At 55.3% G+C, this 15,394-nt stretch overlaps 1 protein-coding gene across 1 annotated transcript in view; it reads right to left on the bottom strand.

Moving 5' to 3' along the window:
* ccdc47 (coiled-coil domain containing 47) overlaps positions 1 to 15,394 on the bottom strand; it is a 62,057-nt gene that overhangs the window by 43,051 nt on the left and 3,612 nt on the right. The gene's annotated exons all lie outside the window — the stretch shown is intronic.

Genomic DNA, 15,394 nt, shown 5'->3' with positions numbered 1-15,394 from the left:
CAGCATCTACCCTGTCAAGCCCTTTAAGAATTTTATACGTTTCAATGAGATCACCTCTCATTCTTCTAAACTCCAGAGATTATAGGCCTAGTCTACTCAATCTCTCCTCATCCCAGGAAACAATCTAGTGAACCTTCGTTGCACCCCTTTCTAAGGCAAGTATATACTTCCTTAGATTAGGAGACCAAAACGGTACAAATTCCCCCAGGTGTGGTCTCACCAAAGACCCATAGAATTGCAGTAAGACTTCTTTACTTTTGTACTCCAAAACTTTTGTAATAAAGGCTAACATACCAAGGTCGTCCCGTCCTGTCATCGAATTACAGTGTGCAGACGATGCTTGCATCTGCACACTCTGAATCGAACTCCAAATCATCGTCAACACCTTCACCGAAGCATATGAGAACATGGGCCTTACACTAAACATCCATAAGACAAAGGTCCTCTACCAACCTGCCCCCGTCACACAGTACTGCTCCCCGATTATCAAAATCCATGACGAGGCCATGGACAACATGGACCACTTTCCATACCTCGGGAGCCTACTGTCAACAAGGGCAGACGTCGATGACGAAGTCCAACACCGCCTTCAGTGTGCCAATGCAGCCTTCGGTCGCCTGAGGAAGGGAGTGTTTGAAGACCAGGACCTCAAACCCGGCACTAAGCTCATGGACTACAGAGCAGCAGTGATACCCGCCCTGCTGTATGCTTCAGAGACATGGACCATGTACAGCAGGCACCTCAAAGCACTGGCGAGGTACCACCAACGCTGCCTCCGTAAGATCCTGCAAATCCATTGGCACCAACATCAGTGTTCTCGCTCAGGCCAACATCCCCAGCACCAAAGCTTTGACCATGCTCGATCAGCTCCGATGGACGGGCCACATTGTCCGCATGCCCGATACGAGACTCCCAAAACAAGCACTCAAATCAGACCTCCAGGTGGGCAGAGGAAACGCTTCAAGGACACCCTCAAAGCCTCCTTGAAAAAGTGCAACATCCCCACCGACACCTGAGAATCCTGGCCCAAGACCGCACAAAGTGGAGGAGAAGCATCTGGGAAGGCGCCGAACACCTCGAGTCTCTTGGCCAGCAGCAAGTAGAAGCCAAGCACAAGGAGCGCACGTCAACCCGAGCACCCCATACACTCGCCCATTCAACCATCGTCTGCCCCCCCGTGACAGAGACTGTAGGTCTCGCATTGGACTCATCAGTCACCCGAGAACTCATTTTTTAGTGTGGAAGCAAATCATCCTTGGCTCCGAGGGACTGCCTAAGATATAATTGCAGTAAGACTTCTTTACTCTTATACTCAAAAACTTTTGTAATAAAGACTAACATACCATTTGCTTTCCTAATTGCTTGAGGTACCTGCATGTTAACTTTGTAATTCGTGTACAAGGACACCCAGGTCCCTCTGAATATCAACATTTCCCAATCGTTCACCATTTAAAACGTATTCGGCTTCTCTATTTTTCCTACCAAAGTGAATAACCTTACATTTACCCACATTATACTCCATCTGCCACCTTATTGCCCACTCACTTAACCTGTCGATATCCCTTTGCAGCCTGTTTGTGTTCTCCTCAACTTACTTTCCCACCTAGTTTTGCATCGTCAATAAACTTGGATACATTCCACTCGGTCCCCTCATCCAAGTCATTGATATAGATTGTAAACTGCCGAGACCCAGGCACTGATCCTTGTGGTACTCCACTAGCTGCAACCTGCCAACCTGAAAATGACCCATTCATTACTACTCTGTTTTCTGTCCGTTAACCAATCCTCAATCCATGCTAATATATTACTCCGAATCCCATGAGCACTAATCTTGTGAAACAACCTCGTGTGGCATTTTATTGAATGCCTTTTGAAAATCCAAATACAGGAAACTCTCGTTTAAACGGCACCTAAATATCCAGAATTCTCTATTAACCGGCAAAATTCATACTCCGAAAACAACACCTCAATAACCGGCAATGTTGCCGAGTCCGAGTCTCCCGCGGTGGTCGAGTTAGTCAGTGGGGGTAGTTCTCCAAACTGCCACTACTCGGCTTCTGGGCGCTGTCGGAAGTCGGAAAACCTCAATAACGGGAGTCTGATTCTCCCGCGCTGCCGGGAGTCTCTTCCGATCCACCAATTACCGTATACTGCATATTTCTTGATTTTTAAATTTTTGTTTGTTAAAAATAGCCTCGGTAGATAACCCTCTCAGTCATCCGTAATCTTTAATCAACCGGCACTACCCCGGTCCCAGATACCAGAGTTTCCTGTATACTACATTCACTGGTTCCCCTTTATCTACCCTGCTAGTTACATCCTCAAAAAATAGATGTCAAACAATTTCCCTTTCATAAAACCATGTTGACTGTGCTTAATCATATGATTTTCTAAGTGCCCTGGTACCACATCCCTAATAATATTTCTAGCATTTTCCCTACTACTGATATCAGTCTAAGTGGCCTATATCCCTGTTTTCTCTATCCCTCCTTTCTTGAATAACGGGGTTACATGATATAAACGATTACTTGGCCGGAACACCACCATTGCCCTGTCACTCCTGTGCTCGTCAACCTCAATTGGCTCCATGACCCCCAATGCATTAAATGTAAGATCCTGCCCTCCCATGGATCGCCCCCCCTCACCCACAGCCCCTCCAACCTCTGCACCATTGACAATCCAGGACATAATCCACCCCCCGCCACCACACATATGACAGCAATCAGAATGTATCCCAAGAACCTCCAGAACTGTTCAGCCCTCAGCCTTGCTCGGAGGTGAGGACATCAATGGGGATTCCCTCCAGCTTGCAGAAAACAGCAGGCAATAACTGACTTTCACATGTGCACCGTATCCAAAGAATTCACAAAAATGTTTCATTTTTGTCACATTATGGTATTATCTAATCTCTGCTTCCTCATTTACCTTATCTTCCATTTTACTTTCTTCCAGCTTTGGTGCTGTTTTGCGCGATGGGCCTTGACCCTACACCTTGGTGCTGTCCTGCACTGTGGCCCTTGACCCTTCAACTTGGTGCTGTCCTGCACTGTGGCCCTTGACCCTTCACCTTGGTGCTGTCCTGCACTGTGGCCCTTGACCCTTCACCTTGGTGCTGTCCTGCACTGTGGCCCTTGACCCTTCACCTTGGTGCTGTCCTGCACTGTGGCCCTTAACCCTTCACCTTGGTGCTGTCCTGCACTGTGGCCCTTGACCCTTCACCTTGGCTCTTCTATTTTTTTAATAAAAGAGACAAATACACAGGCCTTTCTTTTTTAGACAAGTGTTTACCCAAAAGACTAATGAAATGGTTTTGTTCCCTACTTAAATAGGCATGTAGGTTACCAAGATTTAGATTACAATACTGCCTCTGGAGGCAATGCTACAAGACATGCAAACTTCAGAGTGGAGTGATTCTCAAAATGCTAATAGCTGGGCACCAACGCCCCTCACTCCTCCCTCCGCTGCCAGCTCAAATTGGATGTACGTTGAATCTGCTGCGAAAAAGAGGAATGTCAAGAGGTTGCCGTGTACAGCACTGTGACCTAAATCTGCTCTTAATCACCTGGAGCAGGTCTTATTAATCTGGAGAGCAGCAAGCAAAAACAAGCCAGACCATTTAAAGGCGTCCACCTCGAGACCTTAGCAACTGGCCAGTTGTTCACTAACTGCCAGGTATTCTAGTTTCTCACTATGCCTCATCCCTGCCCGAGATCAGGAACTCTGTGCGGATGAACTCCAGATTAGGAAACCTGGGCATCACACAAAGCTCCCATAGGTTCGAGAGAGAGAGAGAGAATATGAAACCAAGGAAAGTAAATGACCACCCCATGCAGTAAGTGATGTATTTCATGAGCTCCCCACCACTGAAGATGCTCCTTGCCAGAGTGCTGACGCTTCTGTCCTGTTATTCAGCTATCAAAGGAGCCATCAAAACTCTACTCCTTTGCAAAGAAAGGTTTTGCACTGATGAGGCAGCCAGATTGGATTACTTTGACTTTCACCAAAATACGTGCAATAAAATGGACTAAATTAGAATCGTGGAATGACACAGGACAGGAGGCCATTCGACCCATCATGCCTATGCTGGCTCTTTGAAAGAGCTCTCCAATCAGTCCCACTCTCCTGCTCTTTCCCCAGGGCCTTGCAAATTTTTCCTCTTCAAGTATTTCTCCAATTCCCTTTTGAAAGTTACTATTGAATCTGCTTCCACCGCCCTTTCAGATCACAACAACTCGCTGTGTAAAATAAACTCTCATCGCCCCTCTTTTACCAAATATTTTAAATCGGTCCCCTCTGGTGCCCGACCCTCCTGCCACTGGAAGCAGTTTCTCCTTATTTACTCTATCAAAACCCTTTACGATTTTGAACACCTTGATTAAATCTCCCCTTAAACTCACATCAAAGGATCACCCAAGGGGGGAGGCTTGTACCCACAGGTGAACCCAGCATGGAACATAATGCCCCGTATATAACCCACTCCCCCCCCCCACCCCGCACGAGGTCATCTCAAATTCTAGCACTAACAGATCTCTTTCTTCCTCTCGCCCACGAGGGTAGGTAAGGGGTCCTGCTCCAATCTGGCCTCTACTCCAGTTCTACAGCTGGTCTCTCCAAGATTGCAGAAAGGATTTTCTTTACATCGATTAACAAGTGATGCAACAAAGTCATGATGTTGTTTTAATGAGGCACCGTGACAGGTGATGAACGTGGGATGGAAGCACTTGAGCCGATTGCCCCGTACTCCACAAACCACCTGCAGCTGGAGAATGCTTAACCCACTTGTGGAATAAGCCACGTGCTTCTTTCACCGCACAGTGCACGGGAGCACCACCTCACCCTACCAAACATCTGAACTGTAAACCCTACTCTCTCTCTCTCTCCAATAAACATTCAATACAGCACAGGCTCACTTTACCACAAAATGTGGAAGAAACGGTGCAAATGATCCTGATTGAGTATGTGCAAAGTAAATGTAATCTCCATAACAGAAAATCAATAACCCGAGCTCTGCCGCCATTGATTTAGTAACAATCGATGACAGTAAATCCAATACCTAATAGCAAGCAAGAGTGGGATGTTAAAGAGGTTGGGGAGTGAGGAGAGTGGGATTAAACTGAGTGTGACAGTAAAGGGCACGGGGAGTGGGATTAGACTGGGTGTCACAGTAAAGGGTGCAGGGAGTGGGATTAGACTGGGTGTGACAGTAAAGGGCACGGGGAGTGGGATTAGACTGGGTGCGACAGTAAAGGGCACGGGGAGTGGGATTAGACTGGGTGTGACAGTAAAGGGTGCGGGGAGTAGGATTAGACTGGGTGCGACAGTAAAGGGCGCGGGGAGTGGGATTAGACTGGGTGTCACAGTAAAGGGTGCAGGGAGTGGGATTAGACTGGGTGTGACAGTAAAGGGCGCGGGGAGTGGGATTAGACTGGGTGTGACAGTAAAGGGTGCAGGGAGTGGGATTAGACTGGGTGTGACAGTAAAGGGTGCGGGGAGTGGGATTAGACTGGGTGTGACAGTAAAGGGCGCGGGGAGTGGGATTAGACTGGGTGTCACAGTAAAGGGTGCAGGGAGTGGGATTAGACTGGGTGTGACAGTAAAGGGCGCGGGGAGTGGGATTAGACTGGGTGTGACAGTAAAGGGCGCGGGGAGTGGGATTAGACTGGGTGTGACAGTAAAGGGCGCAGGGAGTGGGATTAGACTGGGTGTGGCAGTAAAGGGTGCGGGGAGTGGGATTAGACTGGGTGTGACAGTAAAGGGTGCGGGGAGTGGGATTAGACTGGGTGCGACAGTAAAGGGCGCGGGGAGTGGGATTAGACTGGGTGCGACAGTAAAGGGTGCGGGGAGTGGGATTAGACTGGGTGTGACAGTAAAGGGAGCGGGGAGTGGGATTAGACTGGGTGTGACAGTAAAGGGCGCGGGGAGTGGGATTAGACTGGGTGTGACAGTAAAGGGCGCGGGGAGTGGGATTAGACTGGGTGTGACAGTACAGGGTGCGGGGAGTGGGATTAGACTGGGTGTGACAGTACAGGGTGTGGGGAGTGGGATTAGACTGGGTGTGACAGTAAAGGGTGCGGGGAGTGGGATTAGACTGGGTGTGACAGTAAAGGGTGCGGGGAGTGGGATTAGACTGGGTGTGACAGTTAAGGGTGCGGGGAGTGGGATTAGACTGGGTGTGACAGTAAAGGGTACGGGGAGTGGGATTAGACTGGGTGTGACAGTAAAGGGCGCGGGGAGTGGGATTAGACTGGGTGCGACAGTACAGGGTGCGGGGAGTGGGATTAGACTGGGTGACAGTACAGGGTGCGGGGAGTGGGATTAGACTGGGTGTGACAGTAAAGGGTGCGGGGAGTGGGATTAGACTGGGTGTGACAGTACAGGGTGCGGGGAGTGGGATTAGACTGGGTGTGACAGTAAAGGGTGCGGGGAGTGGGATTAGACTGGTTGTGACAGTAAAGGGCGCGGGGAGTGGGATTAGACTGGGTGTGACAGTAAAGGGTGCGGGGAGTGGGATTAGACTGGGTGTGACAGTAAAGGGCGCGGGGTGTGGGATTAGACTGGGTGTGACAGTAAAGGGTGCGGGGAGTGGGATTAGACTGGGTGTGACAGTACAGGGTGCGGGGAGTGGGATTAGACTGGGTGTGACAGTAAAGGGTGCGGGGAGTGGGATTAGACTGGGTGTGACAGTACAGGGAGTGGGATTAGACTGGGTGTGACAGTAAAGGGTGCGGGGAGTGGGATTAGACTGGGTGTGACAGTACAGGGTGCGGGGAGTGGGATTAGACTGGGTGTGACAGTAAAGGGTGCGGGGAGTGGGATTAGACTGGGTGTGACAGTACAGGGTGTGGGATTAGACTGGGTGTGACAGTAAAGGGTGCGGGGAGTGGGATTAGACTGGGTGTGACAGTAAAGGGCGCGGGGAGTGGGATTAGACTGGGTGTGACAGTACAGGGTGCGGGGAGTGGGATTAGACTGGGTGTGACAGTACAGGGTGCGGGGAGTGGGATTAGACTGGGTGTGACAGTAAAGGGCACGGGGAGTGGGATTAGACTGGGTGTGACAGTAAAGGGTGCGGGGAGTGGGATTAGACTGGGTGTGACAGTAAAGGGTGCGGGGAGTGGGATTAGACTGGGTGTGACAGTAAAGGGTGCGGGGAGTGGGATTAGACTGGGTGTGACAGTAAAGGGTGCGGGGAGTGGGATTAGACTGGGTGTGACAGTACAGGGTGCGGGGAGTGGGATTAGACTGGGTGTGACAGTAAAGGGTGCGGGGAGTGGGATTAGACTGGGTGTGACAGTAAAGGGTGCGGGGAGTGGGATTAGACTGGGTGTGACAGTAAAGGGTGCGGGGAGTGGGATTAGACTGGGTGTGACAGTACAGGGTGCGGGGAGTGGGATTAGACTGGGTGTGACAGTACAGGGTGCGGGGAGTGGGATTAGACTGGGTGCGACAGTAAAGGGTGCGGGGAGTGGGATTAGACTGGGTGTGACAGTAAAGGGAGCGGGGAGTGGGATTAGACTGGGTGTGACAGTAAAGGGCGCGGGGAGTGGGATTAGACTGGGTGTGACAGTAAAGGGCGCGGGGAGTGGGATTAGACTGGGTGTGACAGTACAGGGTGCGGGGAGTGGGATTAGACTGGGTGTGACAGTACAGGGTGTGGGGAGTGGGATTAGACTGGGTGTGACAGTAAAGGGTGCGGGGAGTGGGATTAGACTGGGTGTGACAGTAAAGGGTGCGGGGAGTGGGATTAGACTGGGTGTGACAGTTAAGGGTGCGGGGAGTGGGATTAGACTGGGTGTGACAGTAAAGGGTACGGGGAGTGGGATTAGACTGGGTGTGACAGTAAAGGGCGCGGGGAGTGGGATTAGACTGGGTGCGACAGTACAGGGTGCGGGGAGTGGGATTAGACTGGGTGACAGTACAGGGTGCGGGGAGTGGGATTAGACTGGGTGTGACAGTAAAGGGTGCGGGGAGTGGGATTAGACTGGGTGTGACAGTACAGGGTGCGGGGAGTGGGATTAGACTGGGTGTGACAGTAAAGGGTGCGGGGAGTGGGATTAGACTGGTTGTGACAGTAAAGGGCGCGGGGAGTGGGATTAGACTGGGTGTGACAGTAAAGGGTGCGGGGAGTGGGATTAGACTGGGTGTGACAGTAAAGGGCGCGGGGTGTGGGATTAGACTGGGTGTGACAGTAAAGGGTGCGGGGAGTGGGATTAGACTGGGTGTGACAGTACAGGGTGCGGGGAGTGGGATTAGACTGGGTGTGACAGTAAAGGGTGCGGGGAGTGGGATTAGACTGGGTGTGACAGTACAGGGAGTGGGATTAGACTGGGTGTGACAGTAAAGGGTGCGGGGAGTGGGATTAGACTGGGTGTGACAGTACAGGGTGCGGGGAGTGGGATTAGACTGGGTGTGACAGTAAAGGGTGCGGGGAGTGGGATTAGACTGGGTGTGACAGTACAGGGTGTGGGATTAGACTGGGTGTGACAGTAAAGGGTGCGGGGAGTGGGATTAGACTGGGTGTGACAGTAAAGGGCGCGGGGAGTGGGATTAGACTGGGTGTGACAGTACAGGGTGCGGGGAGTGGGATTAGACTGGGTGTGACAGTACAGGGTGCGGGGAGTGGGATTAGACTGGGTGTGACAGTAAAGGGTGCGGGGAGTGGGATTAGACTGGGTGTGACAGTAAAGGGCACGGGGAGTGGGATTAGACTGGGTGTGACAGTAAAGGGTGCGGGGAGTGGGATTAGACTGGGTGTGACAGTAAAGGGTGCGGGGAGTGGGATTAGACTGGGTGTGACAGTAAAGGGTGCGGGGAGTGGGATTAGACTGGGTGTGACAGTAAAGGGTGCGGGGAGTGGGATTAGACTGGGTGTGACAGTACAGGGTGCGGGGAGTGGGATTAGACTGGGTGTGACAGTAAAGGGTGCGGGGAGTGGGATTAGACTGGGTGTGACAGTAAAGGGTGCGGGGAGTGGGATTAGACTGGGTGTGACAGTAAAGGGTGCGGGGAGTGGGATTAGACTGGGTGTGACAGTACAGGGTGCGGGGAGTGGGATTAGACTGGGTGTGACAGTACAGGGTGCGGGGAGTGGGATTAGACTGGGTGTGACAGTACAGGGTGCGGGGAGTGGGATTAGACTGGGTGTGACAGTAAAGGGTGCGGGGAGTGGGATTAGACTGGGTGTGACAGTACAGGGTGCGGGGAGTGGGATTAGACTGGGTGTGACAGTAAAGGGTGCGGGGAGTGGGATTAGACTGGGTGTGACAGTACAGGGTGCGGGGAGTGGGATTAGACTGGGTGTGACAGTACAGGGTGCGGGGAGTGGGATTAGACTGGGTGACAGTACAGGGTGCGGGGAGTGGGATTAGACTGGGTGTGACAGTAAAGGGTGCGGGGAGTGGGATTAGACTGGGTGTGACAGTAAAGGGTGCGGGGAGTGGGATTAGACTGGGTGTGACAGTACAGGGTGCGGGGAGTGGGATTAGACTGGGTGTAACAGTAAAGGGTGCGGGGAGTGGGATTAGACTGGGTGTGACAGTACAGGGTGCGGGGAGTGGGATTAGACTGGGTGTGACAGTAAAGGGTGCGGGGAGTGGGATTAGACTGGGTGACAGTACAGGGTGCGGGGAGTGGGATTAGACTGGGTGTGACAGTACAGGGTGCGGGGAGTGGGATTAGACTGGGTGTGACAGTAAAGGGTGCGGGGAGTGGGATTAGACTGGGTGTGACAGTAAAGGGTGCGGGGAGTGGGATTAGACTGGGTGTGATATTCAGTGCAACACAAAGGCTTTAGAGCCACCTTTACATTACGAGAGAAAATTGGCACACAGCTACTCTCCTTCCCGAAATAAAGGACTGATCAAATACTTTCTCGAGGAGAAAGGGATTTGCTACCTTAACTTCAGTGGTGGATCACTTGCTACCAATCCAAAAGTCCAATTTCTAAAAATAAAAGTGGTGGCGTTAACACTCTGCTCGGGACTGCGGAGAGGGGATGGCAGGGGCTTATCCCAGCCAGGCTCCATATCCTGGGCTGCCCCTATGATAAGAGAGAGTGCTTCCTACCTCATCCATCCCTGCAGCTGATCTGGGAATACTGAGTTAGAAAGACAGACAGACTTGTATTTATATCATGCTATTCACAGCCTCAAGATGTCCCAAAGCACTTTACAGCCAAGTAGTGTAATCACTGTCGTAATGTAGGAAATGTGGCAACAAATTTGCACACAGCAAAATCCCACAAACAGCAATGAAATAACAATCAGATGTTGGTTGAGGGATAAATATTGGCCAGGACACCGGGGAGGACTCCCTGGTTCTTCTTCAAAATAGTGCCATGGGATTTCTTACGTCCACCCGAGAGGGCAGACGGGGCCTCAGTTTAACGTCTCATCCAAAAGACGGTACCTCCGACACTGCAGCATTCCCTCAGTACTGCACTGCAGTCTCAGCTTAGATTTTTCTGCTCAAGTCTCTGGAGTGGGACACAACCTTCTGACTCAGAGACCAGTGGGCTACCCACTGAGCCACTGGGTTAGAGTGTGCTGGACCAAATGATTCCTCGTAACACATTTAAAGGACGTAAACTTCCTCAATTCTGCAATGAGTTTCAGACGGTGATACAGAATGAAACAGATGGCATTGTACTGTTAGAGAGGAAAAGCACCACTTGTCACAATGTTCCATTAATGCAGCTGAACATCACACACTGATCAATTATTAGGAAAGCACTTCCCAGATTCACAGGGGTGAAGCAACTCTGGTAATGGGGTCACTAATAGGTTCTATATTCTGCCTCGAAACCTCAAGAGAACAGCCCAGTACTTGGAAAACTAATGAAATGTTAGCCATGGAACACATGATCTTCTGTCTTCCAGCAAAGGTGGGGGTTGCCTTGTATGCAAGTTTCAGTGGGTACAGAGAATCTCGAGGAACTCTAGAAGAGAGGCTCCTGCACAATCCAGCAGGCTCACTCAACTGGGGAAAACAGGAGCGACAATATACTTGGCCAGCTTTTGAGTTGTGAGGACCCCAATAACAAAACGAACGGGGAAATTCAGTATTTTCTTTGGAGTTAGCAAACATAGAATCAAAAAGGAGAAACAAATATGCTTAGATTTTGCAAAATCCTAATAATCAATCAGTGAATAATAAGGAATAACTAGATTCATTAGTATTTACAGAGTCAGAGTGTCCTCCTGCCTCCTGAGGGACCTGGAGAGGGAGGAGAGAGGGAGAGGGAGCCAGAGACTTTTGTGGGGTGGGGTGGGGAGGGAGGGGGAGAGGAGAGAGGAGAGAGGGGGGAGGGGAGGAGACAGAGACTGGGGGGGGGGGGGGGGGAAGAGAGACGGGGGGGGGGGGGGGGAGAGAGACGGGGGGGGGGGGGGAGAGAGACCGGGGGGGGGGGGGGGGGGGGGAGAGAGACCGGGGGGGGGGGGGGGGGGGGGGAGAGAGACCGGGGGGGGGGGGGGGGGGGGGGGGGAGAGAGACCGGGGGGGGGGGGGGGGGGGGGGGAGAGAGACCGGGGGGGGGGGGGGGGAGAGAGACCGGGGGGGGGGGGAGAGAGAGACCGGGGGGGGGGGGGAGAGAGAGACCGGGGGGGGGGGGGGAGAGAGAGACCGGGGGGGGGGGGGGGAGAGAGAGACCGGGGGGGGGGGGGAGAGAGAGACCGGGGGGGGGGGGGGGAGAGAGACCGGGGGGGGGGGGGAGAGAGACCGGGGGGGGGGGGGAGAGAGACCGGGGGGGGGGGAGAGAGACCGGGGGGGGGGGGGGGAGAGACCGGGGGGGGGGGGGAGACCAGGGGGGGGGGGGGGGAGAGAGACGGGGGGGGGGGGGGGGAGAGAGACGGGGGGGGGGGGGGGAGAGACCGGGGGGGGGGGGGGGAGAGAGACCCGGGGGGGGGGGGGGGGGGGGAGAGAGAGACCGGGGGGGGGGGGGAGAAACAAAGACTGGGGGGGGGGGGAGGTTGAGACGGGGAGGAGGGAGTGGGGGGGAGACAGGGGGGGGGGGAGAGACAGGGGGGGGGGGGGGGGAGAGACAGGGGGGGGGGGGAGAGACAGGGGGGGGGGGAGAGACAGGGGGGGGGGAGAGACAGGGGGGGGGAGAGACAGGGGGGGGGAGAGACAGGGGGGGGGGAGAGACAGGGGGGGGGGAGAGACAGGGGGGGGGGGAGAGACAGGGGGGGGGGAGAGACAGGGGGGGGGAGAGACAGGGGGGGGGAGAGACAGGGGGGGGGAGAGACAGGGGGGGGGGAGAGACAGGGGGGGGGGAGAGACAGGGGGGGGGGAGAGACAGGGGGGGGGGAGAGACAGGGGGGGGAGAGACAGGGGGGGGGGAGAGACAGGGGGGGGGGAGAGACAGGGGGGGGGAGAGACAGGGGGGGGGAGAGACAGGGGGGGGGAGAGACAGGGGGGGGGGGGAGAGACAGGGGGGGGGGGGAGAGACAGGGGGGGGGAGAGACAGGGGGGGGGAGAGACACAGGGGGGGGGGGGGAGAGACAGGGGGGGGGGGGAGAGACAGGGGGGGGGGGAGAGACAGGGGGGGGGGAGAGACAGGGGGGGGGGAGAGACAGGGGGGGGGGAGAGACAGGGGGGGGGGAGAGACAGGGGGGGGGAGAGACAGGGGGGGGGGGGGAGAGACAGGGGGGGGGGGGGGAGAGACAGGGGGGGGGGGGAGAGACAGGGGGGGGGGAGAGACAGGGGGGGGGGGGAACAAACCACTAACTACACATACTTGGGCTTAAAAATCAGTTCTACGGGAAACTTCAAACTGGCTGTGAATGAACTGAAAGAGAAAGCAAGAAGGGCTTTCTATGCCATCAAAAAATCAATCCAAATAGAAATCCCAATTAGCATTTGGCTCAAAATTTCAAATCAGTAATTGAACCAATTGCACTCTATGGCAGTGAGGTATGGGGACCGCTAACTCAACAAGAATTTGCAAATGGGACAAACACCCAATTGAGATCCTACATGCAGAATTCTGTAAAAGTATCCTCCGGACTCAAAGGAAAACAGTAAACAATGCATGCAGGGCGGAACTAGGCCAATATCCATTAATAATCACTATCCAAAAAAGAGCCACCAAATTTTGGAATCACCTACAAATGAGCAATCCCAATGCTATCACTACGACGCCCTGAATGCCAAGAGCTGACCATAAAGAAGAATACCCTCAGTCAATTAGTCCTGGGACTCAGTGAAGTAACTACTAACAATACTAACAATAACCAGCCCCAGGACAGTGACAGGGTAACACAAAGAATTCGACCCAACACAATCGTCGCTAAGCAAAAGGAAAAATATCTGACATATTGGGCAGAAACAACAAAAACCCAAAGCAAACTCAATTGCTACTTGGCCCTAAACAGACAATACAACATAGCTGATTACCTGACCATGGTAAAGGATAACAAACTGAGAAGAACCTTGACAAGGTACAGACTTAGCGAACATAGCCTAGCGATCGAAAAAGGCAGACACAGGCAGACCAGGCTGCCAAGAGAGGACAGGATATGCTCTCACTGCAGTCAGGGAGTGGTGGAGACAGAGATGCACTTCCTCACAGCTTGTGGAAAATATCAGGGCATCAGGGAGAATTTCTACCAAAAATTCTCACAAATATGCCCTGATTTCAGAAATCTGAATGACAACCAAAAACTCCCATTCCTACTGGGAGAGGAGAGAAGCTGTATAACACTGGCGGCGCACTATGTTACAGCTTGCCATGAACAGAGGGACAACCAGTAAACTAAGAAAAAAATATATATAAACAATGCGAATGTATATTTATACACTCAGGGATATACCTGTTTATACACTGTATGAATAGAACTGCGTTTATGTGCTAAACCATAAATGTATTTTGATGCTTTGGCAACATAAGATGTAACTTATCATGCCAATAAAGCGATTTAAATTGTAAATTGTAAAAAAATTGAGAGACAGGGGGGGGGGGGAGAGACAGGGGGGGGGGGGAGAGACAGGGGGGGGGGGGGGAGAGACAGGGGGGGGGGGGGGGGGGAGAGACAGGGGGGGGGGGGGAGAGGGGAGAGACAGGGGGGGGGAGAGACAGGGGGGGGGGGGAGAGACAGAGGGGGGGGGAGAGACAGGGGGGGGGGGAGAGACAGGGAGGGGGGGGGAGAGACAGGGAGGGGGGGGGGAGAGACAGGGAGGGGGGGGGGAGAGACAGGGAGGGGGGGGGGGAGAGACAGGGAGGGGGGGGGAGAGACAGGGAGGGGGGGGGGGAGAGACAGGGAGGGGGGGGGGGAGGACAGGGAGGGGGGGGGGGGGAGAGACAGGGAGGGGGGGGGGGGAGAGACAGGGAGGGGGGGGGGGAGAGACAGGGAGGGGGGGGGGGGAGAGACAGGGAGGGGGGGGGGGGAGAGACAGGGAGGGGGGGGGGGGGAGAGACAGGGAGGGGGGGGGGGGGAGAGACAGGGAGGGGGGGGGGGGAGAGACAGGGAGGGGGGGGGAGAGACAGGGAGGGGGGGGGAGAGACAGGGAGGGGGGGGGAGAGACAGGGAGGGGGGGGGGAGAGACAGGAGGGGGGGGGAGAGACAGGGAGGGGGGGGGGAGAGACAGGAGGGGGGGGGGGAGAGACAGGGAGGGGGGGGGGAGAGACAGGGAGGGGGGGGGAGAGACAGGGGGGGGGGGGAGAGACAGGGGGGGGGGGGAGAGACAGGGGGGGGGGGGGAGAGACAGGGGGGGGGGGGAGAGACAGGGGGGGGGGGGGAGAGACAGGGGGGGGGGGGGGAGGGGGGGGGAGGAGACAGGGGGGGGGGGGGGGAGAGACAGGGGGGGGGGGGGAGAGACAGGGGGGGGGGGGGGGGAGAGACAGGGGGGGGGGGGGGGGGGAGAGACAGGGGGGGGGGGGGGGAGAGACAGGGGGGGGGGGGGGGGGGGAGAGACAGGGGGGGGGGGGGGAGAGACAGGGGGGGGGGGGAGAGACAGGGGGGGGGGGAGAGACAGGGGGGGGGGGGGGAGAGACAGGGGGGGGGGGAGAGAGACAGGGGGGGGGGGAGAGAGACAGGGGGGGGGGGAGAGACAGGGGGGGGGGGAGAGACCGGGGGGGGGGGGGGGGGGGGGGGAGAGACACAGGGGGGGGGGGGGAGAGACAGGGGGGGGGGGGAGAGACGGGGGGGGGGGGGGGGGAGAGACGGGGGGGGGGGGGGGGAGAGAGACGGGGGGGGGGGGGGGGGAGAGAGACTGGGGGGGGGGGGGAGAGAGACAGGGGGGGGGGGGGAGAGACAGGGGGGGGGGGGGAGAGACAGGGGGGGGGGGGAGAGACAGGGGGGGGGGGGGAGAGACAGGGGGGGGGGGGGAGAGACAGGGGGGGGGGGGAGAGACAGGGGGGGGGGAGAGACAGGGGGGGGGGGAGAGACAGGGGGGGGGGA

Source organism: Somniosus microcephalus, chromosome 24, assembly GCF_052327205.1.
Source record: "Somniosus microcephalus isolate GS21.2 chromosome 24, FLI_Smic_1.0, whole genome shotgun sequence".
NCBI lineage: Eukaryota > Metazoa > Chordata > Chondrichthyes > Squaliformes > Somniosidae > Somniosus > Somniosus microcephalus.
Note: the sequence above shows the minus strand (reverse complement) of the source record. Positions and strands in the feature narration are given on the sequence as shown.